General features: G+C 38.8%; 1 protein-coding gene across 1 annotated transcript in view; it reads right to left on the bottom strand.

Moving 5' to 3' along the window:
* Window positions 1–25,856, bottom strand: part of si:ch211-269c21.2 (carbohydrate sulfotransferase 8) — a 73,912-nt gene that overhangs the window by 9,546 nt on the left and 38,510 nt on the right. The gene's annotated exons all lie outside the window — the stretch shown is intronic.

Raw genomic sequence — 25,856 nt, 5'->3', positions numbered from 1 at the left:
AACAACAGAGGGAGCTCTTTATGCCATTTAACAAGGCTGGAGGTAGAGTGAGGCAGAGGTCCAGAGTGAACCCACTCACCAAACTCCTTTCTTAGTCTGGGAAAAATAGTGAAGCACACCCCAATACACATGATGCCTCCTTTGTGTACCCTGCATCCACATGTACTCACAGTGCAATACATATAAATCTGAGCAAGAGGTGCTACTTTGAAAAACGTAAAAAAAATTAAACGTATTCTGATTTTTAATACGGTTTCTTATTAATTTGGATGGCTTAAGTATTGATGTACAATGCAGAACATAAAAAAAAAGAAAAGTCACTAAATTTAAATGAGAACTCCAGGCCTGGAGATTAGACTATGCTTTGGGTTGTAAACAGTGTTTTTTAATAAGCTTCTTGTGCACTTTTTGAGTTATTGGCAAGTGGATGCCCCAAAGCTGCAGTTGTACAGAGTACTGCTCAAAAAGCAAAAAGTTACTGGATCTTGGAAAGTTGCGGGACAAATTGCTCAAAGGCATTACTACCCACAGTGGACAGCGTAGTGGGTGGTAATGATTGTATCCCATGATATCAACCTAGAATTGTCCATACAACAGACAAGACTCTTGCAGAAACCACATTCATGAATGGTCCACATACAGAGTACATCTGACCACAAGTCAGTGCAGCATTCTTTAGCTTCAAAATCATGGCAAAATTCATGGGACAGGAACTGGTGTAGGACATTTTAATGTATGTCAATGTACATGTGTGCAGCTGATTGAACGTTGTGCCTGCAAATGTACCAGATAAACTCAGACTAAATCAGTTTCACAGCAGTAAAAGAATGAAAGGTCTTAAGATGAATCACTGAATAATAAGCCTAGAGTTTGAGGGGTTAAGCTGCTAATGCCTGCAGCACAGCTCTCCTCCCTGCTGGCCCTGGCACCTCTCTCAGGTGTGTTAGATTAGAGCGATGTCACAGACAGTCAGACGGAGACAGTGCTTCAGCACAGTGGGTGCTGGCAAAGACAGAACGCTGCACGCTGCTCCAATTCAACTCCTTCCTCACAGCGTTGAGAATAACTAAGAATATCTGCAGGAGAACTGAGGATTGATGAGCACCTTCAAGTTGACAGGTATGGTGTGTGCATGTGTGTGTAAGCCAAAGTGGGGCAAAGGCACCGTCCTATTCATGAGACCCAAAAGCAGTGTGAAAGCCCGTCACTCTGAAGCAGCTGATTTGTATGCCTGTCTTAACATGGGCAGGATCCACGCTCCTTCACACAGTAACTAAACAGGAGGTCTAGAGTTATTGCATAATAAAGCTTTTTTACAAGGAGAAAAAAGTCAAATGAAAAACAAAGAAGAAAATTTTACTAAATGTAGAATTATTTAGGTATCTAGACGTAGACATATAATTATTTAGCTTACTAAAAAACACAATTTAAAATAATGTCTTTATATAACTAAGCAATTACTTGCTTGCAGATTTCTTAACTGTATTATGCACAATTAAAATGATTATATATAAGGATATATAACAGATGAATGGGGTTACACACATAGGAATATCCATATTCATATACACTGTTGCAAAAAAACCCTTTCATTTATTTATTTCCAGTCAAAGCACCCAATAGAAAAAAAGTTATACATTTTTTCAGCATCAGGAAAAATAGATTATTCATATTCAATAGAAAACTACACAGAATCTCAACATTCCTAATCTACATTGATACTGTATGTCACTGGACAAGAACTGCTGCAAAAAAATTGACCTATGGGATATGGGTGTGGGTTCTCCTGCACTAAATGTGGACGTGCAGGATATGGATGAGTGTTTTTCTGCTTGTGCAGACAATTCTGGCCAGACACTGCCTGTGACAGTCATTGCAGCTCACTGCCCTGTCCACTGTGGGTGATAATGGCTTCTATGACATAGTCCAGATACACACGTGACCCTTTGGATCGAGTTTTCAACCTCACTCACAAGATAACACCTCATAACATGGGTGTGGGCATTCCAGCGAGTCACCCCCCTGACATAACACAGACTACTGTCTCATGACTTTTGGACTATTGGTATTGTAATAGCAGATGTTTGTGTGTTTTGTGCTTCCACTAGACAGAAATATATAAAGTGAATATTGTCAGATCTAAAGTGAGAGTGGATCTTAATGATCTCATCTCTCTCAAAGATGAAAGTGCTGTGGATCTGATGAGGGCAATTGATGGTGGACTTCCAGGTCTTGCACAGCTTTTAATCACTTAATAAACTTTAGTTTTGGAAATGAAATTAAGTTAAATTAAATAAATGAAGGATAATCTGTCTAATAAAATGCTGCAAACACACAATGAACATGCTCACAGCTTTGCAGAACAATGTAACTCAACGTTGACCCAAATTTCCAATTCGCAATTCGCAAACTGGTTAATCTGTTTGCTTTAAGGTGCACTCATTGCTGACACAGGAATTTCATTGTAACCTCCACTGGTTGTATATTAAAGCACAGCCAACTGGATGGAATATTCCGGAGCAGCTGTACACCATGTGCAGTGGAACCAGGACACCATGGAATGAACCATGACCACTGAGCAATGGAACTGCATTCTCTGGTGCTGAAGTAATGAAGCTCCATCCAGTACCTTCGGGATGAGTTAAGAGTGGCGTTTGTGATCCAGAACTAATCATCCAACATCAGCACCTGACTCCCAATACCAAGAGTTATAGCCTGTTTCTGAGCTAGATGTTTCTAGATGTTTCTAGACTGTTTGTGCTGCAAACATACAGGGACGACATACAGTATTGTCTAATTAACATTTAGGGGTTATTGTCATAGCCACCCACTAATAGTGACCCTATAGCTTAATAAAAGTGTCTAGGGGAAGTTCTGCCAGTGCTGAACTTCATCACTTCATTTCCCAACCAATCACCAGTTAGCAGCACCTGTCTTTAAAATGCCCTGACTCTGCTGCTTTCATATGCTGCATTTCATTTTCCCCACCTTCCTTCCCAACACCTTCAGTTTGGTCCCATCCAATTGCCCAGTGGGTTGGCTCTACCCTTCCTTACATCCTTAATTTACAATTCTGGGCCCAGTATAATGCTCCCTCTGCTTTCTAAGAATCATCTTTGTGCTAAGAAGCTTTCGGGAATGAGTTAAAACCAAAATGGTTCAGTGGTTTAATTTATGCCACTATAATCAAAATAATGCTGGTTCATATCCCAAGTCATGCTGTTTGCCCTCAGCAGTCCGAGAGAGCACATCTGGCCTTGCTCTCTCTGGGTACATAGAGGGCGCTCTCTCCTCACTTTACTCCTAGTGTGATGTTGGTCGCTGTCAGGTTGCTACACTGTCCTCTAGCTACCCGGGGATGCTACATGGACAGCCACAGCTGTATGTATCGGAGGAGACATGTACTAGTCTTCACCCTCCAGGTGTTAGGAGCGCTATTAGTGATGGGGGAGAACTAATGAGTGGGTGATTTTTTTTTTATTAATTAATTGGCCTTCTAAATTAGGGAGAAAAAAGGGAATAAAATAAGAGAAAATACATGCAGAATTCAGAGCATAAAGAGAAGAAGTTCCTGCCGCATGTAAGAGTGAAGTTTATTGTTTCTTGCACTGTGCCTGTCCAGACCCTGAAATCTATGTATCTTAAATATGATAAGAGTTTCCGAACTGATGAGAATCTGACGTGCAGAACACAGAGATGGTCTGGGTTTGTCCAAATAGGACTGAATAAAAAAATACATTTCACTCTCACGTAAAGGGAATGGCCCACCCACAGAGAAATCTCATACATATGTGAGTGTTTCATTTACTATAAGCGAAGTGAAGAAAAATATCAATTCAGTTTTAAAAGGGTTATAAAGCTACAGAACTCTAAAAAAGCTAAAAGCTAACCAGAAGAAAGCTTGCCAATGAGTGAATGAAATACAGTGGAAAAAAACAACTTTTTAAGGAATTTTTAAAATATATTTTACAGAATTAGCTTCATTGAAAAATGGTAAAGTTGCTAACAAATAATAAACAGAAAAATGTAAGAGATGCTACAATCTGTAGGAAAAAATATTCAAAATAATGATATCAGTGTCCTGGCACAATCATCCCTGAAACATTATATATACAGCTCTGGGGAAAAAAAAGAACTAATTTTATCAAATTAAAAATATGTGGATTATAATCAAGAGGAAGATGGATGATCACAAGCCATCAAACCAAGCTGAACTGCTTGAAATTTTGCACCAGGAGTGGCATAAAGTTATCCAAAAGCAGTGTGTAAGACTGGTGGAGGAAACATGAAAAGGTGCATGAAAACTGTAATTAACTGTGTTCATTTTACTCAAACATATACCTATAAATAGCAAAATCAGAAAAACTGATTCAGAAACTGAAGTAGTCTCTTTTTTTCAGAGCTGTATTTATTCTAAAAACAGAGTGGTCTGGTAGGTTTGTTTGATGTAATAGTTCTCTAAATTTTAATAGTATTTCATAATATTTCTTACAGACTGTGATTTTTATTCTAAATGTGCTGCACTTCATCCAAATCAAAGGCACTAATTACACTTTCTGTACTCAAATGTGCAGAATATAGTCATAATGTTCAGCTCTAATCTTAATTATGTTAATTTTACCGCACTGTTGACAGTAATCTATGTGATCAGTATAATGCTTATTAACATATGCATTTTCCCCTTCATTTCTACTCAACTTCTATTTCAACATGGTCTCAGATATTACAGTCAAAATGAACCCCTCTATAGTGATATTTGGTTTCTCTACACATTTACTGTTTGCTCACTGGTGTTTAATCAGATATTCTGGCATTCACTTCACCATTGGTGAGATGCCACGTTCTGTATTCTGTTATTGTGAAAATCTTAAGCTCCCTCAGTCTTAGTGTGGCTCCGGGATGTTCTGTGTTTCTTAGGCTTATAAGATAAGATTTACCTTGAAACACAACACTGTTGTATTATATTCTAGGTGGAAATTCTTACTCCTCTGTTTCAATTCACTTCACACTACACCAGCTGGCTGAACTCTATGGGTGTGTGTGTGTGTGTGTGTGAGATTGGGTGATTGTCTGATAAAATAAAACTGGAAAAAACTTCACGCCCCTTTTAGATTCATTTCCATTATCCTGTTCAATGTTTTTATTATGCTTCAGCTTAAGCACTAATTATGATTTCTGTGATGAAGCATGAACGTGCAAAAAAGCATAATGTGATTTGTTTTGAAAGTAAAACATACGGTCAAACTATCAGATCTATTCTGGACAATATAAAATCACAAAAAAGGATGTTATAAATAATCTTGATATTCTTTAAATATATGAGCAATTCTCAATTATGATTTAGATTTTTCATATTTTCTTTTCCTTTACAATTAATTTCAACATATTTATATATATATATATATATATATATATATATATATATATATATATATATATATATATATATATATATATATTATTATTATTATTTTTTGTTTTTAAATAGTAAGTAGGCCCCTTCAACCTTACATGCATTAAATTATATTAAATTATATTAAATACGGTGCAAACATAACCTCCTAGTATTTCAGTCCAGGAAAAGTGTAAAATATGAAAATCACTCCTTCATAAGAGTTTTTTTCAGGTTACTGACAGAAGCTGATGAAGATGTCTGTCTATTGAGATTACCCCTGGCAGTGTCTATATGTAAAGATGTACTATCTCCATTATTTTTTTTTTATTTGAAAACTGCATTAAAACAGTAATTTGGTTAATCAAATTAATCTGATTAACCTCCCAGCCCTATATTAAACCAAAATTACATTTAATAAACTTGTATAGCCCTGCTATGCACATGCCCACTTGATTGGGATTTTGATATATCAATTCTAAAATTTAGGGGTCACAATTTGGGGGATTTATTTTAAAAGAGGGTCTGTCAAATTTTTTGAGTCAGAAAAAAGTAGTATAGAATTATAATGTATTAACCCTGAAAATATCTGCAAGAATATGCTCCTAGTTTGTTTGCATTAAAGCTTTATGCATAGTTTAAATAAAGTTATTATATTGTTCACATTAACATAGGGACATTTGTTACATTTAAAAAAACATATTAATCAATTGTATCAAGACACTACAGTTTCACAAACTAAGACTTTTGTAATTTTAATTCCATCTATTGAAAAATAAAGCCAACAGTTGCAATAGGAAGCCTTAAAATAGTATATTTCTCCCTAACCTCTGTTCCACTGTGTGACTCATTGTTGATGGAGCTTCTTATTCACCTTGGGGAAGTGCTGGAGGACAGAAGAGTATCACACATCAAGCCACAGGCTCCTAAAACAACAGTGCGGCTAATTTTAGCTGTTGTCATCTGTCAACACGCAGGCTGACAGGTACGGAGTGTGTAAGCCAGAGTGGAGTAAAGGCAATGTCCTATTCATGAGGCCCAAAAGCAGTGTGAAAGCCTGTCAGTTGGAAGCAGCTGATTTGTATGCCTGTCTTAACGTGGGCAGGATTCACACGTCTTCACAAAATAACTAAAACAACAGGATTTACTAACTGGGAAATTGAGTATAATATAAACACTAGAGCTGCCAGTACCGATTACACAATTAACAAATGAATCTGCCAATCATTTAGACTATTAATTGAGTAATCAGAGATTTTAAAAAGGCCAAACATCTCAAATATAAGAGAATGCAGAATACTTTAATGGAAAGTAGGTCAAAATATGTTATTCAATATGTACTATATGTACTACTAGTATGTTTAGTCTATTTTGAAATATTTTGTATCTACTATAAGTGCCTCCATGTCATTAAATAAATGATTCAGTAACTATTATAAAGAATTAATTCATTTTGTAACATGTTATGATCCAGAGGGTATATAGTGTTTTTTCCTGTGCTCTTTCTTCCTTGTTTAGATTATTTTCATAGGATCAGAGCCTGGAGAACAGTGAGCAGTTAGTGGGCGCTCCTGCTATTGAAAGGAGCAGAGACGACTGCAGGGAGGTGGGGTGTTTCAGTGGTCGCACCTATACCATCAGCCTGCCACCCACCTGAGCAAACACTTCCAAGACCAGTTCATCAGCCTTTGTGTCCACCTGTGTTTTACAAATGTGTCTGGTGTAAAAACAAAGCTGTACTTAAAAAGCAAACTAATGCAAACCCAACTGCCACACCAATACACCAAAAAAATAAAGAAATGGTAAACTGCCAGCCTTTATTACTCATAGTTCAAATTTAATACATCATACTTTTAAAGGAAACTGAATGACAGTGTAGTTGATATGAAAACAACCCAAGAAGACTAACCTTGAATTGAACTAAACTAAACTCATCTAATATGAAAAATAAAATACTACCTGTCATTACCTTAGTTGAGAATGCTAAATATCATCCCCTACTTTTACCCCTACACATTTAAAATTTAGTAGATTAAATAATAACTACTAGAAATAGAAGAATATCTGCTATAAATGATTTAGTAACTACAATACTGATTCATGTATGTGAATCATTTACAGTCTAATTTTACTCAGTAATTTCAGATTGAGAAGATTAAATGATTAAGTAACAATGGAGATTGTCAATTATAAATGATTAAGTTTCTAGCATAAATGATTAAATACTGCTATGAAACTTAAAAGTAATTTAATGTTGTTTGAGGGCTAGATATTAAGTCAAGTCAACTCATATTTATTTCTATAGCACATTTAAAAAAACTATGAGTGCTGACAAAAGTACCCTACCAAAAATTATGGGCCTGTATACAGGTTTAAAACTGGTTAAGAAACTATATCAGTGTGTCCAATGGGCTCTTTTTCACCGGTGCATGAAATTAATTTAATGAACAGAATGCAGGATCAGTGACGTTGTATCATTATCAGAATTGTTGCAATCATAACTACTGAAGAAAAGCAGATGGTGCCATTGGTAGATTCACACACATGATACTGTGATGTCTAATCTTAGCAGCTTCAACCACCATCTGCACTTCTGTGGTGTGTGTGTGTGTGTGTGTGCATGCTTGTGTCAAAATGGGTGTTTCTATTCATGTCTGCATATCTCAGATCATGTGAGAAAAGGTATGGGTGTCTAATGTGTTTGAGTGTAAAGTTCTGCACATTAACCATTTTGTAGATGGTTCTATATAAAATAGGGACATCCCATTCCCATCCAGTGACTCTGGATCAGGATCGATCCAAGTATATTTTAATGAATTTGATACAGGTTTGTTTTAACCATGGCGTTTAAAAAAACTCAGTGTGGTCAGTACTGGACATTTTTCCCACACTCTAAAAAACAGAGGCACGATATGAGTACTTTTTTGTACCCAAAGGTACACTCTTCATAATTGTACCCCCAAAGGTACAATATTGGTCTTTACAGGGTCAGATTTGTTCCCTCTGAAGTACAAAGTCATTCCTAACAGCAATAAGTACAAATTTGTACCATTTAACCTGGTAACCTTTGGATCATCGTTTTTGAGCCATATTCAGTTGATGATGATGTTTATAATGTTTATAATCTTTACTGCCACAAAAACCATGGGTACAAAAAAGGACTTTCACTGAAATGTACTTTTTTGTACCTCAATATAAGGTACAGCCCCAGCGACAAGCTTTGTACTCTTTTAAGTACAAATCTGTACTTACTTTTCTTAGTGTGCATTCAGCAGGCATGAGGAGAGTTCTCAGAAGTTAAAGAGGCTGCAGTGTGTGTGTGTGTGTTCTACAAAATATATGGAACTGCAAAACACATGATAAATATGCTTGTAAAACTGCATTTAGGCATTTTCGCCTAAACCACAACTCACATACTTACAATTTATTTAAGTCACAGAACAACTTCAATGATTTTTCATATGATATCTATCATCTAGTGCAGTAAACTATACAGTAAGTTTAAAAGACACCACTGACAATCCAGGACCTGGGAAAAGGGTTGGTTTTCCATCCTTTCTTCTTCTTTTACCATTACTAGAGCCACCCTTTCTAAGCCTATGCAACTGAAGGTTGTGTTTGTGAGCTACAGCTGAGTGAGTTTAGCAGAGGCAAGAAAATAGCTTATTTTTCTAAATGTCAGCCCAGGAAAAAAATAACAATAGAAGGGACGAGGCTGTGTCAATAGTCTGTAACCTCTGGCTCTTTTGGATTTATGATAAGGGATTCTTTAGGCAAGCCAGAGAGATGAGCTGCACTTACTCTCTGTGGCAGTTTAAAAACTCCAAAGGGCATGCAGGATGTAGTCTCTCTCTTTCTCTATTTCTCTCTCTCTCCCTCTCTCTCGCTCGCTCTCTGTGCCTTTATATGAACACACTCCGACAGTCACACAGCCTCTCCACACATCAATATTTATACCTGGCAGACAGAAGAAAAGTAAACACCTCCAGACGCCCCAACCAGTGGAGCAAGGAAAAGAAGGAATGAACTGGGTGAGACAAAGAGAGGGAAGGTAATGAGCACGTCGCAGAAAGGGATTAGAGACTGACTGACAGACTGATTGATTTTATGACTGATTGGACTGAATGTAGATAAGGGTAAATGTAAAGATGGATGGATAGACAGATAGATATGGAAGCTCCAAAGGTAGTTTAATGATGTTTGAAACCATTTACTACTAAATATCTGAGCACCAGTGTCCTTCTTGGTCTGTTCCCCAAGAGAGCAACCCGGAGTATGTAGTAAGTCCTGGAATTTGAACACAAATTCCAAATTACTCAAACACAGATGAGGATTTAGCACCCACCTGCTTATAAGCTACTGAGCACCTCTTTATTAAATCAATATTAAATCAATAAAGAACAAGCTGGTCTATGTTAAATCAATAACGAGCACTGCTATACAACACAATTGCTTTTAAATGGCTCATATATGAAGAACTAATAGAATTCATGTAGTGCGTAAACAAAAATATAAAAAGTTTGAATCATTCTATCCTTATTACAATGGCCAGAGATGAGACTGGGATCCGAGTGGTCCACTATCTAAGTATCACTGGTTCAAATCCAAGTCATGCTGATTGCTAGCATCTCTCTCTGGGTGGGTAGATGGCGCTCTCCCCAATCATTCCAATTGTAATGTTGGTGAGTACAAGCGTCTGATAGCTATTGAGCTGGCTACCACGTTATGCTACATCAACAGGAGTTTAAAAAGACCTGAAGTCTGGCTTTACTGTATCAGAGGAGGCATGTACTTCTCTTCACCCTCCTGGTGTTGGGGAATTATTAGTGATGAGTCCTAATGAGTGAATCAGGTAATTGGCCTTCCAAATAAAAATAATAGAAATAATAAATGGCAATTTCTTCCTAATTATCAGAGTATTATCAGCTGAACTAAAGTTTGTAGAGGAAGATGCGTGGAGTAAAGATTTTGAGTAAAGATTTTGAGGCACGCTGTTTAACTCTACTCATGTGAAGCAGTCTGCTCTTTTATTTGGAGTGTGTCTCCTCGTTCGCTGTGCGGTGGTTCACTTGTTTACTCCTGTTGTTTTGCAGCGGACCCCCTGATGCCGCGTCCGTCTGTCGTGAGCTGCTGTGCTGAAAGTCGGCGTGTGTGTGTGTGCGTGTGTTCTCATCAGTGTGTGCTGCTGCTGTGTCCTCCACCCACCCTGTCTCTCTGCAGGAGTCTGTGTGCTCTCCAACTCTTCATTAACTTTATTAGCATGCAGCTCCCTTCCCCTCTTTTTCTTTCTCTCTCCGTCTCTCCCTCTCTCGTTCCATATCTGTCTGTCTCTCTTTCTGCCTCCCTCTCTCCTCACGCCTTCCCCTGCAACTTTACTAACTCACAACTGTGCTGTGAGTCTGTACTCATATGGCGGCTGCCTCCCCTCACAGCCTGCAAATCCTGAGCGAGAGATGCAAATAAGATTAGACATATGTTGCCAGGTTTATCTGCTGGTAATAAACTAGTAACAGAGATGACCATCAGCAGCATGACTTATTTATTCTAGAGGTTTCCAAAGTCACACGTTAACACCCTGAGTGGTAAATTAATAGAAATAAAATTAATTAATTAATTAAAAGACAGTAATTCCCTAGACATCAGTTATTATCAGTCATGACAAAAGAATGATCAGATATGAATTATTTCTCATTTGTATATATCACCTCTCAAAAGAAATTAATATTTATAATTTATAAATTAATATCACAGTTGTGTTTCGCAATATCTTTTATTATTTAAAAGCAAAATTTGCTGAGAAGTTACTGTTTTGGTAAAATAATTAAAAGTTAAGGAACATGTTAAATCTGTCCAAACAACCTGTTAATAAAATACCACTTGAAAGAATCACTATACCGGTAATTAATTATGTAATTATATTTTAGTAGTAGTATAAAAAAAAAAAAACAAATAAGGGTCACAGGCAGTTTGCTATAGAGACCACCTAGCAAAACCTAGTGTTTCTAGATTGTTGCTAGTTGGTTACTAAGCAGTTGCTATAATGTTGCTAAATGGCTGCTATGCTATTGCTAGGTAGTTGCTATAATTTTGCTAGATGGCTGCTATGGTATCGCAGGTGCTTGCTATGCCGCTTGCTAGATGGGACACATAGTGGTTGCTATGGTGTTGTTAGGTGGTTTCTGTAGTGTTTAAAGTGGCTGCCATATGAGTGCTACAGTGTTGCTAGGTGGCTGCCATGGATTTGTCAAGTAGTTGCTGTGGTACCCAATGATGTTGCTTAGGTATTACTAATGTATTTGTATCATCCTGATATAAGAAAGGTGCACAAACTTGTGTGCCATAATTTACTCCTATAGTTTACTAATACTCTAAACTGAAAACTGAAGGTCTAATTGACCCTTTGAACATTTACATCACTGATGAAATCTGTGAAAATCTATGAAAATCTCATGAACAGTTTGTAATGTTTGGCTCAAAAAATGCACAAAAAATAGATGTTTCAGCTTGTAAAGTGCCTGAGTGAATGATGCGATACACATCAAAAATTCAGTCAGCCTGTTATCTTTTTTTGGAACCTATTATGTGCTTCTTTTTTACAGATATGACTCGGTATATGCCACTGGCATAGTTTTGTTTCCTAATTTCAAGAGTTTGACAGCACTCTTAACAATAAAGCTGATAAATGGGGATCTTTTGATTTCCAATGCACAAAAATGGGAAAATCTAAGTATTTGGAATAGCTTAGCTGAATTTAACTTTCATTTCCACTGCTGAATAAATTAAATCACATAAATGTATTTTTCAATGAAAATAACTATTACATAACTATGATAAAAAAAAATATTGAACACTGAACACTGTTTAACATTCCAGCAAACATACCAACACAAAACAATACAGTTTCTACTGCATGTATTTTGCAATGCTGGCTGCTGATAACAAATGTTAGAGTAAACTCTGTAATATGACCTAAAATAAATAAATGATTATTCAGTATAAATTATTCAGTATTTAGCATTGTTTGGCCAAACACCAAAAAAACTAAAAAAGCCAGCAAAACCTTGCTAGCCACACCAGATTCTGCTACTTATGGAAACATGGGTTGCTATTTGAACCAGGGTGCCAGTGTCCATGGCTTTTCCAGACTAAGCTAAACCTGTAGCTGAACTGTTCTTTCCATTGTCTCCTTTTTTCAATACAAATTGGGCTACCTCAGATTACCACTAACCATATTTCAGACAGGGAACTCAAAAGCACTGCATTAAGCAAGGCTAACAGCTAACCTGACTACAATCTATTCTATTAGACTATGCAGACATCGAGAGGACATTATGAGAACATTGTTGTCACCACAATTATTGGCATAACTGTGGTGCTCACTCAAAAGAAGCTTGAAGCTTTTTTCTGTAAAGCTGCTTTGTGACCACTTTTGTTGTAAAAAGCGCTATATAAATAAATTTCAATTTGAATTTCAATTTAAACTTGATAGCAGTGTTGTAGTCGTTAATAGTTTTTATAAATATATCAGTGTGGGTTTTTGTACTATGAGAGTTTTATTCTAAAACTTGATTTAAACAATCGCAATATATTGCCTTGCATAAAGTATCCCAATATATATTAAATTGCTAGGCCTGTATCGTAATGTGCATTGTGTTACCAAATTCTTGCCAACAGACAGCGCTATTAAATATATAGGATGAATTTCTCAAAAGGTTCTTAGCACTAGGATGATTCTTAGATGGTCGACTGAGCTTAACACTGAGTACTCTCTCCATGTTAAAATATCCTATATGCTAAGATCCGTTAGAGAAACTTGGCCCTGATTAGCAGGCCGGGAGGCTCCAGAACCAGGATTGAGAAACTCTGTTGGCCCCTTAGAGAAAACAAATAAAAAAAACTTTTTTAGCAAAAGAGATACACGCATGTGAAAAACATTCGTAACATTAAAATTCTACATGGATTCAACCATTTTTCCTCAAACCAAACAAAAAACCATAACACTTAAGAGCTCAGTTCTCTGCGGCTCGGCTGGTTAATGTGCTCACCTGTCTCTCAGGGAGCCACACATGCGGTACAGTGGTATGTATGTATGATTCAGCGCTGAGTCACAAGCAGCTGGAAGCAGGTTACCTCGTGGGACAGTACCAGAGAGAAGCGGGCCTGTTTCTCATGCGCCAGCTCAGATGAAAAGATTCAGAGAAAGTGAGCGACTGCATGCCAGTGGCTGTGAAATGTGAGAAAATATGCCCTCTATCTCCAGCACTGATGCTATTCCCAGCGCTTCATATTACACCTCCACCACCAGCCCGCACGTGAATTCTGGGTATGTGCATGAGATGCATTAACAGTTTAACATTAATGATGAGGGATTCGTTTAGAGAACCCTGTCGCACACTATTCTGCACTTGACTGAATAGATCACCTGCTCATCTGCTGCTCATACGCCCTCAGAGGACTTGATATAGACTGGCTAATATCAAGGCTGAGCTCCTTTGGTCAGAACTCATCACATCTCTACTCATGCCTGTATTGTGTACTTGATAGAGCCTTCTCTCCAAAGACCTGCGTCTGTGGCGTGTTCTACCTTTCGCTTGCGTGGATTACTCTTAACCTATAATGAAAATAGATTACTCTCAGAATAGGAATCCACAGCAGTCCACGAACAAGCTTGTGTGAGAGCTGTGCTGCCAGAGACAGAGAGACAGAGAGAGAGACAGAGAGAGAGACAGAGAGAGAGAGAGAGAGAGACAGAGAGACAGAGAGAGGATTTGAGCATTCTAAGTGTTTACGAGTGGTGGAGAAATATGTGCTGATCCACTAGCCTGTATTGACCTTGAGGGGTTTCCCGAGGTAATGGAGCAATCTGGCCTGTTGCATTGCCAAGCTATTCTGTATTCAGGCTGATGACGTCTGACTCCACATTACATGTCTTTTACTCGCTCAATATCATTTCATTTTCTAGAAAGATGTTTTGCATTGGCGTAGAAAATATGTTCTGATACCTGATTTGTCAGCACATGAGAATGTACTTATTACTGTCAATACAGCTCTGCAGTGACCGATAATCTGACAGCTATGTAGCGAATGGGGTAGGAACTCAAAAAAACCCAAAGTGGCATATCAGTATTAGCTCTCTAGGGCTCTAGATCTTCCTGTAGGGTAGTAGTAAGTAGTTTGAGCACGATAGGCCACTTTTAGATTCTTATCTTAAAGAAAAATTATGATTCAGCAAAAAATACAATAAACGAATGCACAGTAATTTTAAGTATAAATAACTTTGTTCTTAAGAACTTTTTAGAAGGAAAAAGATTTCCAAAATGCATTCATAACTCGCTAACTACTTATAAATGTGACGTCCACATGCAGTTATTACAATTCCTGGCTTCTCCCCCATCTCTGTCAATGTTCAAAACTACAGTACCCAAGAATCCAATCAAACACTTTACTGTCACATGCCCTCAGTCAGCCAATCAAAGATGCTCTTTCTCACCTGAGTACTGATTTTCTACACCTGTTTTCTCTTTGTTTGTTTTAGTTCTTTGGGAAAATCTATATTCCTAGCATTTTGCATTTTTTTGGTTTTGATTTTGTCTCTTTGAATTTGCCCTGTTGCCAGTTTTTGATTTATTTGTTTGATTTTTGCCTTTTTATGATTATCTCTTGAACATTCTCATGTGTCTGTTTTTGCTATTTGTGTTGCTAACCAGACCTGGCTTTCCTACTACTCTTTTTAAACAGGTATTACAACTGGCATGGCGCATTTAGCTGTGTAAAATTATCTGTGTGTTTTAACATTCTTCCAGTCACTACATTTCATATGGAGAGTTTCTTTATCTGCTTTCAACTATATTGTAAACTTGTTTTTTAAAATAAAAGAAAATTGAAAAAAAGTTGGTACAGATTGACACCACAAACTGTTAACCAAAAAACTGGTTGTCACATCAGCCCAGAGATTCCATATTGGTGCATCTCTACTGATTAGCAATGTTTCTGTTGCCGCTGTGAACACATTTGCATTCACAATTATCACAGTGCTGAAGGGCATTGTTAGGAAAACTGCTCAGAGCCAAGAGAAGGTGAATCATGGAGTGCAGCAAAAGTTCAACCAAGGTCTGGTAAACAAGAATTGAACAAGAAAATAAAATGAAGACTCTCTTCTCAAGGAAACATTTCATAACACCAGGGCTTTGAGCTTCTCTGAGGAAAGACGGCCGCATTGGTGGACAATTACTTCCACATCTGAGAGCTCACCCTCACTTTCATCAGAAAACAGCCATCATAGAATTGTACCACTGTACTGGAGCCTCAAGGTTGTTGGACTCTTCATGGTCTCTGGGTATTTCATTTGTGGCCAGTCTGCTGGAATAGCACACCACTGACCCAAAAAAAGAAACAGGCTCTGTTGTAAGCAAGTTTTAGAAACAATACAATAGAAAAAGAACAAGAAGAAATAAAGGACTGCCAAGAACATCTTTTGATATCAGTGTTTTTACAGCTTTGGCTTGCTTTATTGTTATTATGAGCTGAATAGCCTACCTTGCTGTAGAACAAAATTTAACTCACTGGTACATAGTTTAAAATAAAACCATGGTCTGATACTGCAGGCTAGATGTGGGTTATACTGAAAAAAAAAATATATATATAAAAAATAAGACTCTTACAGGATGCCACATTTCAGCAGTATTGCACCATACTAAACCCACAGCCATTTCTTTAAGGGCAAATGGCTAGTACTAAGTCTAACATTATTTCAGCCTTTAGCTTGTAAAATATGCTTCTTACTTGCTGTTAGAGAAGGAGAAAAAGTCTTTGTGAATGAATCAGTTCATTTATAATGGCACAGAGCAGCAGGTCAGTGGCCTCGCATGCTTTTCCCAATTGTGCCTTATATGAAAAAAATGTTACGTGTTTGAAAAGAATTTCTCAATATCACAGTTAGGTTCATTTTAAAGAGCTTTTTTTAATTGCTAAGAACCTAAAGTATTAAACTCAAACCTCAAATCTATTCAAATCAAAGCTTATTTGTCACATACATAGACATACAATGTACAGGAAAGACTGAAATAAAAAAAAAGCTGGGACATTGTGTACAATGCAAGTAAACGTCAATAAAAACAGAATGGAAGGATTTGCAAATTCACAATAGAATACAGAGCACATCAAGTGTTAAAATTGAGACATTTAATTATTTCATTAAAAAAATATTACCTAATTGGCAGCAGCAACAAATCTGTAAAAGGTTGGGACAGGGCAACATTTAGCTAGAAATGTAAGTGGTGCAAACAAAAAACTGCTGGAGGAGCAATTTGCCACTAAAGGACAAGGTTGACACAAGAGAAGATGGTCAATATTGAACGCTAGTGATCTTTGGGCCCTCGGGCAGTTCTGCATTAAAACAGGCTGTTCTGATTATGTACTGGAAATCACTGCATGGGCTCAGGAACACTTACATAAATGACTGTGTGAACACAGTTCAAGTTATATCTGTATAATGCAAAAAAGAAAGTGATATGTCAATACAATTCAGACCCAACGCTATCTTCTCTGGGATAAAAATCAATTATAATGAACTGGCATAATGAAAAACTGTGGTCAGATACATCAAGCTTTGATCCAGAGAAGATGAAGTTTATAATAAATAAAATAAGTAAGTTCATAAGTAAACTTAAAACTCTTCAAGTAATTTGTGATCACATTCTTGATATTGCCCAGCTGCAGAATTGCCTGAAGTGGCTATTTCAGTCAACGTACAGTAAGTGTGAACAGGTTTGCCAAAGTGTTTTTCCTGCTTACCACTTTATTAGCAACTTCTGCATGAGTTGATGAGAAGTGTTGACTCAACGCACAAGAATACACTAATCCATTCAGTGTTTTTCCACACTGAGAGCAGAGTTCTGACACCGCTAATCAACACCTTTCACATTTTTAATTCACTGACGTCAGCTTCTGTCTACATCATGAACACGGTGAGGAGAGGTGACTCAATCAGTATGATGTCAGCTTGTACTGATCGCCACAATACCAAGACAGGGCCTGAATGTACAGTACCAATCAAAAGTTTGGACACACCTTAAATTCAGTTTTCTTTTTCATTATTTAAAGTAGCACTTTTTGCTTAGATGGCAGCTTTGCACGTCTAGGCATTTTCTCAGTGAGTTTTTTGAGGTAGTCACCTGTAATGTGTTGGAGAACATTAGTTTTATTATAGAGGTAGAGGTAGGTACCACAAATACAGTTGCAAAACCATCAAAAAACATTGAGGAAACTGGCTCTCTTCAGGACCACCCCGGGAAGGAAGAGCATGATTACCTCTGTTGCACAGGATACGTTCGTCAGTTACCAGCCTCAGAAACCACAAGTTAATAGCACCACAGATAAGAGCACCTAATTTTTTCACAAAGTATTTTGATTGTTTAACACTTTTAGGTTACTACATGATTCCTTATTTGTTCCTTCATAGTCTGGATGACTTTATTATTAATGTACAATTTAGGGAAGATTATAAAAAATTAAAACACAGAATGAGAATGCATGTCCAAACTTTTGACTGTTATATCTTACAAGTTTAGGAGTTTATATCTATCCAACTAAGCAATTCAATCCAATAAATCTTATAGCACAGAACTAGTTCTAGGTTGTAAAATGTCCATGACACGGTAATTGCTATATTTGTGTTGAAACAGAAAAAATCTCAGCACAGAGAGATTCTATAATCAATACACTAAAACCGGCTTACAGGAAGTTGTGACAGCCGTTAAGCAGAGAAAACGTGTGTGTGTGTGTGTGTGTGTGTGTGTGTGTGTGTGTGTGTGTGTGTGTGTAAACGTAGGACATTTTGGACTGCCTTTCTTCCAAAGGCGTGTTAAATGCTCCAGACAGAAAAAGCATCCCAGCTGCTGAATGAAGAAGGGAAGTGGAGTCTGAATTGTAACATAAGACTAATGGTCTCCCTAATGTTTTCCTTCTCAAAGTGCTCATCATAAATCAAACATCACTTCATAGCACAGTCACTTAAAATACTTGCTCTGTTTTTTTGTAGGGGAATGGAGGCTAAATCATGCAGAAAAGACACAGTTCAATGAGTTTCTTGATGGAAAGCACTTGTGACAAAAGCCTGCTAATACATCTTTTAGGCCCATGCTATTTCTTCTGTGCTAAAGATATCTATAGAGCTTCATTCCAACACACATTATGTGTTAACGGTAATAAAAGAAATCTACATAATAAAAAACACATTTCGTTCTATAATAAAGGCAAATAAGTCAGCATAGAGGATGAGAAAGAATGAGTGTAGCACTTGATATTTGAGATCCAGACAGTTATAATTATAGAGGCGGGAAACATTAATAAATACAATGTCATGGTGCTAAATGTTGTTTTCAGTTCTTAATGCACTGAACATCTGCATCATTATGGAGGTTCAGTAAAAGCTCTCCGATATTCTATCCAGAATTTTCTGACATATCTGTCCAGCACTGAAGTCCATTGATATTAACAGGCCATTTTATGGGGTCATAAAATCAAATTCTTACTTGACACTATGAAGTGATAAAAGCAATAAAAAGTGAATTCTACAGGACTGGACTGGAAGACAGGCCAATACCAAAACAATAGATTTGACTCACACAGAACACATGGTGTGAATGTTTAATTTGGGTGTTAGTGTATATTTTTGGTTTGTTTGTCTGTATAATGTGATGTTTATAATAGTAATGATGTATTACTGGTAATAGAGCTGTTGTTGCATGCAAGACATATTTCAGAGAGCTGACAATAAAAGTGTAATTTATTTTATTGTATACCCAATTTACATAATCATTTGAAAACAAAAGCTGCAACAAAGAAAAATATTTTTGGGGAAAAGATGGTATTGTTCTCGGCAAATAGTGTTCATAAGACAGTAGCACACAGACACCCCACTTCTCCTGCAATTAGTGGGGTTTTCATGTATACTGATAGTGTACTCTGTGGTCATTCACTATGAGTGTGATTTACAACAGTGCCTCAGTTCAGTTTAGTTCTGCAGCTCTGTGGCGAGGTGTTAAAAAAAACAATTAATAACTTTAGGTACATTTACAGGTGCTATTTTCATTGTATAGCTAATCTTATATAGACTAGCTGCAGCCTGTGTTGCTCTGAGGCCAAAACTTCTTGTTCATTGCTTAAAGTAAGTTGAATAAGAATACACATTTCTTTAATTGGCATCATTTTGGGTAATTAGAGTTAAGGCTGGATAAATACATGGTTGAGCTGGATGGGGTTGTGTGGCACATTTCTACCTCTCTCTCTGAAATATATTTTGCTGGGGATGTGCTTTGGGATATCTGACAAATGCTAATAGTAGAGCACAAATTTATAAAATAGAATGCATAAGAAGTAAACAGAAGTCCATGCTAGGCTAACGGCTAATTCTAAATCATGTCATGGATCTGAGGTGCGTAAAGGGGAATTCGGAGCACAGTTAACTGGCAGAAACATCTTATCTGTAAATGTTCTTCCTGATTGCAATACCTGAAACAGTATGTTGAATGTTGTTATAACCTTTTTTTGTTTTTTTACCAAACTTATGCCGAAACTGGCCCACCCAAGATGGCGGCGCGTTAACATGCAGCGGCCTCTCCGGGTCCGTTAAATGGTGCTTTTGTGTTACTATTTGTCGTTTTTTCCGTTTATTTCCTGCAAATATGTGCATCGGAACACCCGTGCACATGTTCTACCACCGCCAGACCCTGCTACAGTGGAGAAATCAGCCAGAAAACACGCTACCGGACGAGGTTCTGCAGACGCTACTTGAGCTTAGCCTGCTAAGAGACCCAGGCCGCCAGCCCGCGGTGTTTCCTGACGCCTGAGCCCAGCGGAAGTGCCATCGCAAGCGGTGCGAGCGTAAGCGTAAGCGCGGAAAGAGAGCCGGGATCCGCGCGAGGCTAAAGGCTAGTCCTAGCCGGCCGGCTATACCATCGCTCTTTCTGGCAAACGTCTGTTCCCTTGACAATAAACTGGACTACATCCGACTCCAGCGAACTACCCAGCGTGAGTTCAGAGACTGCTGTGTTTTGGTTTTTGTGGAATCGTGGCTGAACGACAACATTCCGGACAGCGCCATTCAGCTAGCCGGGCTAACCGCGTTCAGAGCGGATAGGAGCGCGGCTCTATCCGCGAAGACCCGCGGTGGAGGCGTGTGTGTTTTCATCAACACGGAATGGTGTAACAACGCTGTGACTGTCACCAAACACTGCTCTCCGCTGGTGGAGTTCCTGATAATCAAGTGCAGACCTTTTTATTTAGTACGGGAGTTCTCCGCCGTGCTAATAGCTGCTGTCTACATCCCACCCAGCGCTAGCATTGGTGCTAATGCTAAAGAGGCTCTGTGTGAACTCGGACTATCAGCAATCTGCAGAACAAACACCCAGACGGACTGTTTATTATCGCCGGAGATTTCAACCACGCAAATCTCAAGTCAGTGCTCCCTAAATTCCATCAACATGTGGACTTTGCAACAAGAGCTATCAGAGTGGCAAAGCGCGCACACGCCCAGAGAATCCACAGCCACTTCAAGGACACGGGTGACGCGCGGCGCATGTGGCAGGGCATCCAGGCAATCACCAACTACAGGACAATGCCACCGTCCTGTGAACGTGATGCCTCCCTCCCTGATGCCCTAAACAACTTTTATGCACGGTTTGAGGCACAAAACAACACGATGGCGAGAAAGACCATGCCCAAGCCGGACGAGCAGGTGTTGTGCCTGACTGCAGTGGATGTGAGGAACACTCTGCGCAGAGTCAACCCACAAAAAGCTGCAGGACCAGACAACATCCCCGGCAGAGTGCTCAGGGAGTGCGCAGACCAGCTGACAGATGTTCTCACGGACATCTTCAACATCTCCCTGTGCAGCGCCACTGTCCCAACGTGCCTCAAGTCCACCACCATCGTCCCCGTGCCGAAGAAGTCCACAGTGTCCTGCCTCAATGACTACCGTCCCGTTGCACTTACACCCATCATCATGAAGTGCTTCGAGAGGCTAGTCATGAGGAACATCAAGACACAACTGCCCTCTTCACTGGACCCCCTGCAGTTTGTGTATCGTCCCAATCGCTCCACGGACGATGCCATCACCACCACCCTTCATCTCTCCCTCACCCACCTGGAGAAGAAGGACACTTACGTCAGAATGCTGTTTATAGACTTCAGTTCAGCATTCAACACCATCATCCCACAGAACCTCATCAGGAAGCTAAGCTCGCTCGGCCTCAACACCCCCCTCTGCAACTGGATCCTGGACTTTGACGGGGAGACCACAGTCAGTCCGGTTCGGGGGCAGCACCTCCAGCTCCATCACACTGAACACTGGGGCCCCCCAGGGCAGTGTCCTGAGTCCTCTGCTGTTCACCCTGCTGACTCATGACTGTGCTGCAAAACACAGTTCTAACAGCTTTATCAAGTTCGCCGATGATACAACCGTGCTGGGTCTCATCACCAAAGGCGACGAGTCAGCATACAGAGAGGAGGTGCAGCGGCTGACAGACTGGTGTACAGTCAACAACCTTCACCTGAATGTGGACAAGACAAAGGAAATGGTTGTTGACTTCAGGAGAGCACAACTCACCCACTCTCCACTCAACATCGACGGGTCCTCTGTGGAGATTGTTAAGAGCACCAAGTTCCTTGGTGTCCACTTAGCAGATAACCTCACCTGGACCCTGAACACCAGCTCTACAGCCAAGAAAGCCCAGCAGCGTCTCTACTTCCTCCGGAAGCTGAGAAAGGCCCGTCTCCCTCCACCCATCCTCACACTCTTCTATAGAGGGACCATTGAGAGCATCCTGAGCAGCTGCATCACTGCCTGGTTTGGGACCTGCACCGTCTCTGACCGCAAGACCCTCCAGCGTATTGTGAGGACAGCTGAGAGGATCATCGGCGTCTCTCTCCCCTCCATCACGGACATTAACACCACCCGCAGCATCCGCAAAGCAACCAGCATTGTGAATGACCCCACCCATCCCTCACACAAACTGTTCTCCGTCCTGCCTTCGGGAAGAAGGTACCGCAGCATCCGGTCCAGCACGACCAGATTCTGCAACAGCTTCTACCCCCAAGCCATCAGACTCCTCAACTGCAGAGACTGAACTGATGGTTTTCTGTACATGCGCACACACTCTTACCCCACTTACCCCAGAAAATGGAAGCACCAAAAAACCCTACCTCACTGGACTCTATTGCACACTGTGTAATAGAGGTAATTACTACCTCACCTGGTCTTTTTTGCACACTGCATAATTTGCACACCGTCTTTTTATTTATTATTCTTTGTCTGTATTGTGTTGTATTATCTGTCTGCACTTTTGTACTGTTGCACTTATTGTTCTGTCTACACTGTGTTTATGTGCACCATGGTCCCTGGAGGAACGTTGTTTCGTTTCACTGTGTACTCTGTATATAGCTGAAATGACAATAAAAACCACTTTGACTTGACTTGACTTGACCTATTTTAGCTTCATTATATGTTAACCTGCTCTGTAAATTAAAACACTGCTCAGGGAAAGCTCAAAACTGAGCATTTATTTAGTTGTCACTTGGAAACTGAACATTGTAAAGACTTACATGTAACAGCAGTGAAGTCTCTCAGACAGAGGCTGCTCTATCAATGAGCACTTATATAGGGGAGTTTCCCACCTTTGGAGTGGGATATACCACTCTGGAAGCTAAAGCGGGGGGAGTTTTATAGTGGTGTCTTGTTTGATTCTGCAATGAATTTGTTAGGTAAATCTTTTCTTTATGCTTCAATATGTAAGTTGTGTGTCAGTGTTTCTATATTATTTGGGGTAGAGCCTACAAGTTGATTATAATTGGGGAATTGAGTACATTGATCTTGTTTACTTGGACTGACCTAGAGGAGGGGCTAACGCTTAATAAAGAGGAAGCTCCTGGTGCCCAGTCAGTGGTTTTTTTTTTTTTTTTTTCGTGGCAACCTAGTGGCTGGTAGAAGCAGGAGGCACGGATGTTTAGCTTGTTTCTCTAGCAGGTATATAAAGGCATTGTTTTCTTTTTATATTTTGGAAGTTTTGTCTATTTGTTTTCTTGCTTGCTTCTATGCAGATTGAGACATTTTTCCTGTGTATCTCTTGTTCCTAGTCTACAAACTAGCTTTGGATATTTGAAGTAACATCGAATACTCTGGATAAGGCCGTCTGCTAAATGCCATAAATGTAAATGTAAATGTAAATGCACTGTAAATAATTGCATCTTTAAAAATAAAATAAAAGTAAAATAAATGCTGTGCTGGACGCTGTTTCTTCTTTACTGCTGCCCTCTGTCACCTTGTAACACAAGATATCTGCAATATCCGATGATAATAATATACAATGTCCTTCTTACAATGCTAACAACATTGCTATGCTAGAATTTGCTATGCTACACGTCTTCTGTGTTATTTACCACAGTACTGTACCCCAGCTAATAAGCTCACTTTAAAAGGAAATCATGTTTCACACTGAGGCAAAATAACTGGGATTAAATAGGATTGTAAAACGTCATCAAACAACAACTTTTCTGAATGATTGCCTTAACACATTTACAGTCATAGTAAAGTCAATTTAGAAACTAATTTCAAATTATAATATAAAAGAGAATGTGCTTTAGGTCTAGACAACGATTTCTCTGCATTTTCTTCCTGTGCTGTCTAAATGCAGTGTGAGAAATCTGCTTCTGCTAGCTGGTTCCAGTGCAGGCTGGATGTATGCAATTTTTTCGTCTCTCTGCAAGGTCTACACTTGGGTGGGTTAAAATAATTAGGTGCTTGTCATGAGAAAGTGGGCTGTGGAGCAGTGCTCCTTAAACGCAGGCCCTACCGTAAATTAAATCTAGAAATGCCAAGCATCCAATTTCTTACCGTTGCCATTATGGCCACCCACCCATGTCCATTCATCAATTTTAACCAGTGACAGCTCATTGCTGTATATCACACCCGTGTCTGCACGGAATCTGTAAACAGTCTCAGCTCACAAACTCCTCACAGAGACTGCATACTTCTGCACAGGAACAAATATACAATACACATACAAGGTAAATAAATCTTCAACATTACTTAATAGAATAACTTAAATATGCTCAATAACACTTTTAACATGGTTTTAGATATTAGCAGATCGAGACATTTTCCCATCTAAAAAAGATTAAACAGTTTTTCCTCAAACTCAGCTCCCCAAATCTGCCCTGAGCTGGCTTATCGATTTTGTCTGTGGGATGATTTAAAGCTTTATTCCATCTTTATAATGTCTGTGACAGAGCTCTGAAATGATGTCAACATCCTCTGCCACTGAAGGACTTTACAGCTATAGTTCAGCAAAAAAAAGTCAAATGTACACAGTGTTCTTCTCACCCCCAAAGTCGTCCATCAGCCAAGGCATGCTGCTGTCTGAAATTTGCTCCTGCTGTTTTCCACCGGAACTACAAGACTAATGTAGCTAACAAGCAAAGAAAGCCAATAGGTGACACATTCTCATCTCAACCTTCTCAAAACTACCTTAACCCTCCTGTTATATTCATTTATCAGAAACAGTGTGTTCTAGGGTCAGTTTGACATGCACATGGTGCATGTTTACTTATCCAATATTTCATTACTGATTCCTTTGCTAATCATTCTAGCAATATTTTGTGCAATGGTGTTCCTTACCTTTAACAGGTAATGGTTTTGCCACTGTGTCACCATAAAATTGGCATCTCTGTGGTGCTGCTCCTAAGAGACGTGGACCTGTTTTTCCTGTAAAGTGGATTTGTGACAACCTTTGTTTTAAAAAGCGCTATATAAATAAAATTGAATTGAACTTTGTGAGATGTTGTTTCTAGTGCTGGCCTCTAAGTGGCAATAGCTGTGCTACGCCTAGCTAGTTTTCTAGTTCCTGCTGTTGCTCAACCAGAAAGGCAAAGTGTTGTGTGCTTTTTCTGAAGGTGAGACATGTGGTGTGGTGCTCTGTGATTAATCCTAATTTATTCTTTACAAATAAACATTCATTAATATTTTGTACAGATTAGCACTATATTACATTTTATGGTCTGTTAAATGTATAATTTAGATTTACTGTATTTTGTGTTCTAGTTTGGTATTTGGTGGTAAATGTTACAGGTAATGTGGTGTATATATGGAAAATAAATATTTTGTTTTATTAGTTATAGAGTTACTAGAACCAGTTTTAAATGCAGCCTTTGTTGTTTCAAGTTAAATTGTTGCTTGTACTTAATTTCAGTGCAAGCTGCAAAAGTTATTTTAGAGTTATTTTCTGTGTAATGTTGAACTGTGAATGCCACTGAATAATTAAGTTGATTTAACGCACAGTTTTGCATGCTTTCTCTAAAGCTGAAGTTATGCAGTGCTGCTGTGTGAGCCTACCAATAAAACAAAGCACCCAGCTGCATACAACACATCTCTGTGCTTCCTGACCCATTTATTCTATCTAACACAATGCAG

Source organism: Astyanax mexicanus, chromosome 10 (assembly GCF_023375975.1).
Source record: "Astyanax mexicanus isolate ESR-SI-001 chromosome 10, AstMex3_surface, whole genome shotgun sequence".
Lineage (NCBI taxonomy): Eukaryota > Metazoa > Chordata > Actinopteri > Characiformes > Acestrorhamphidae > Astyanax > Astyanax mexicanus.
Note: the sequence above shows the minus strand (reverse complement) of the source record. Positions and strands in the feature narration are given on the sequence as shown.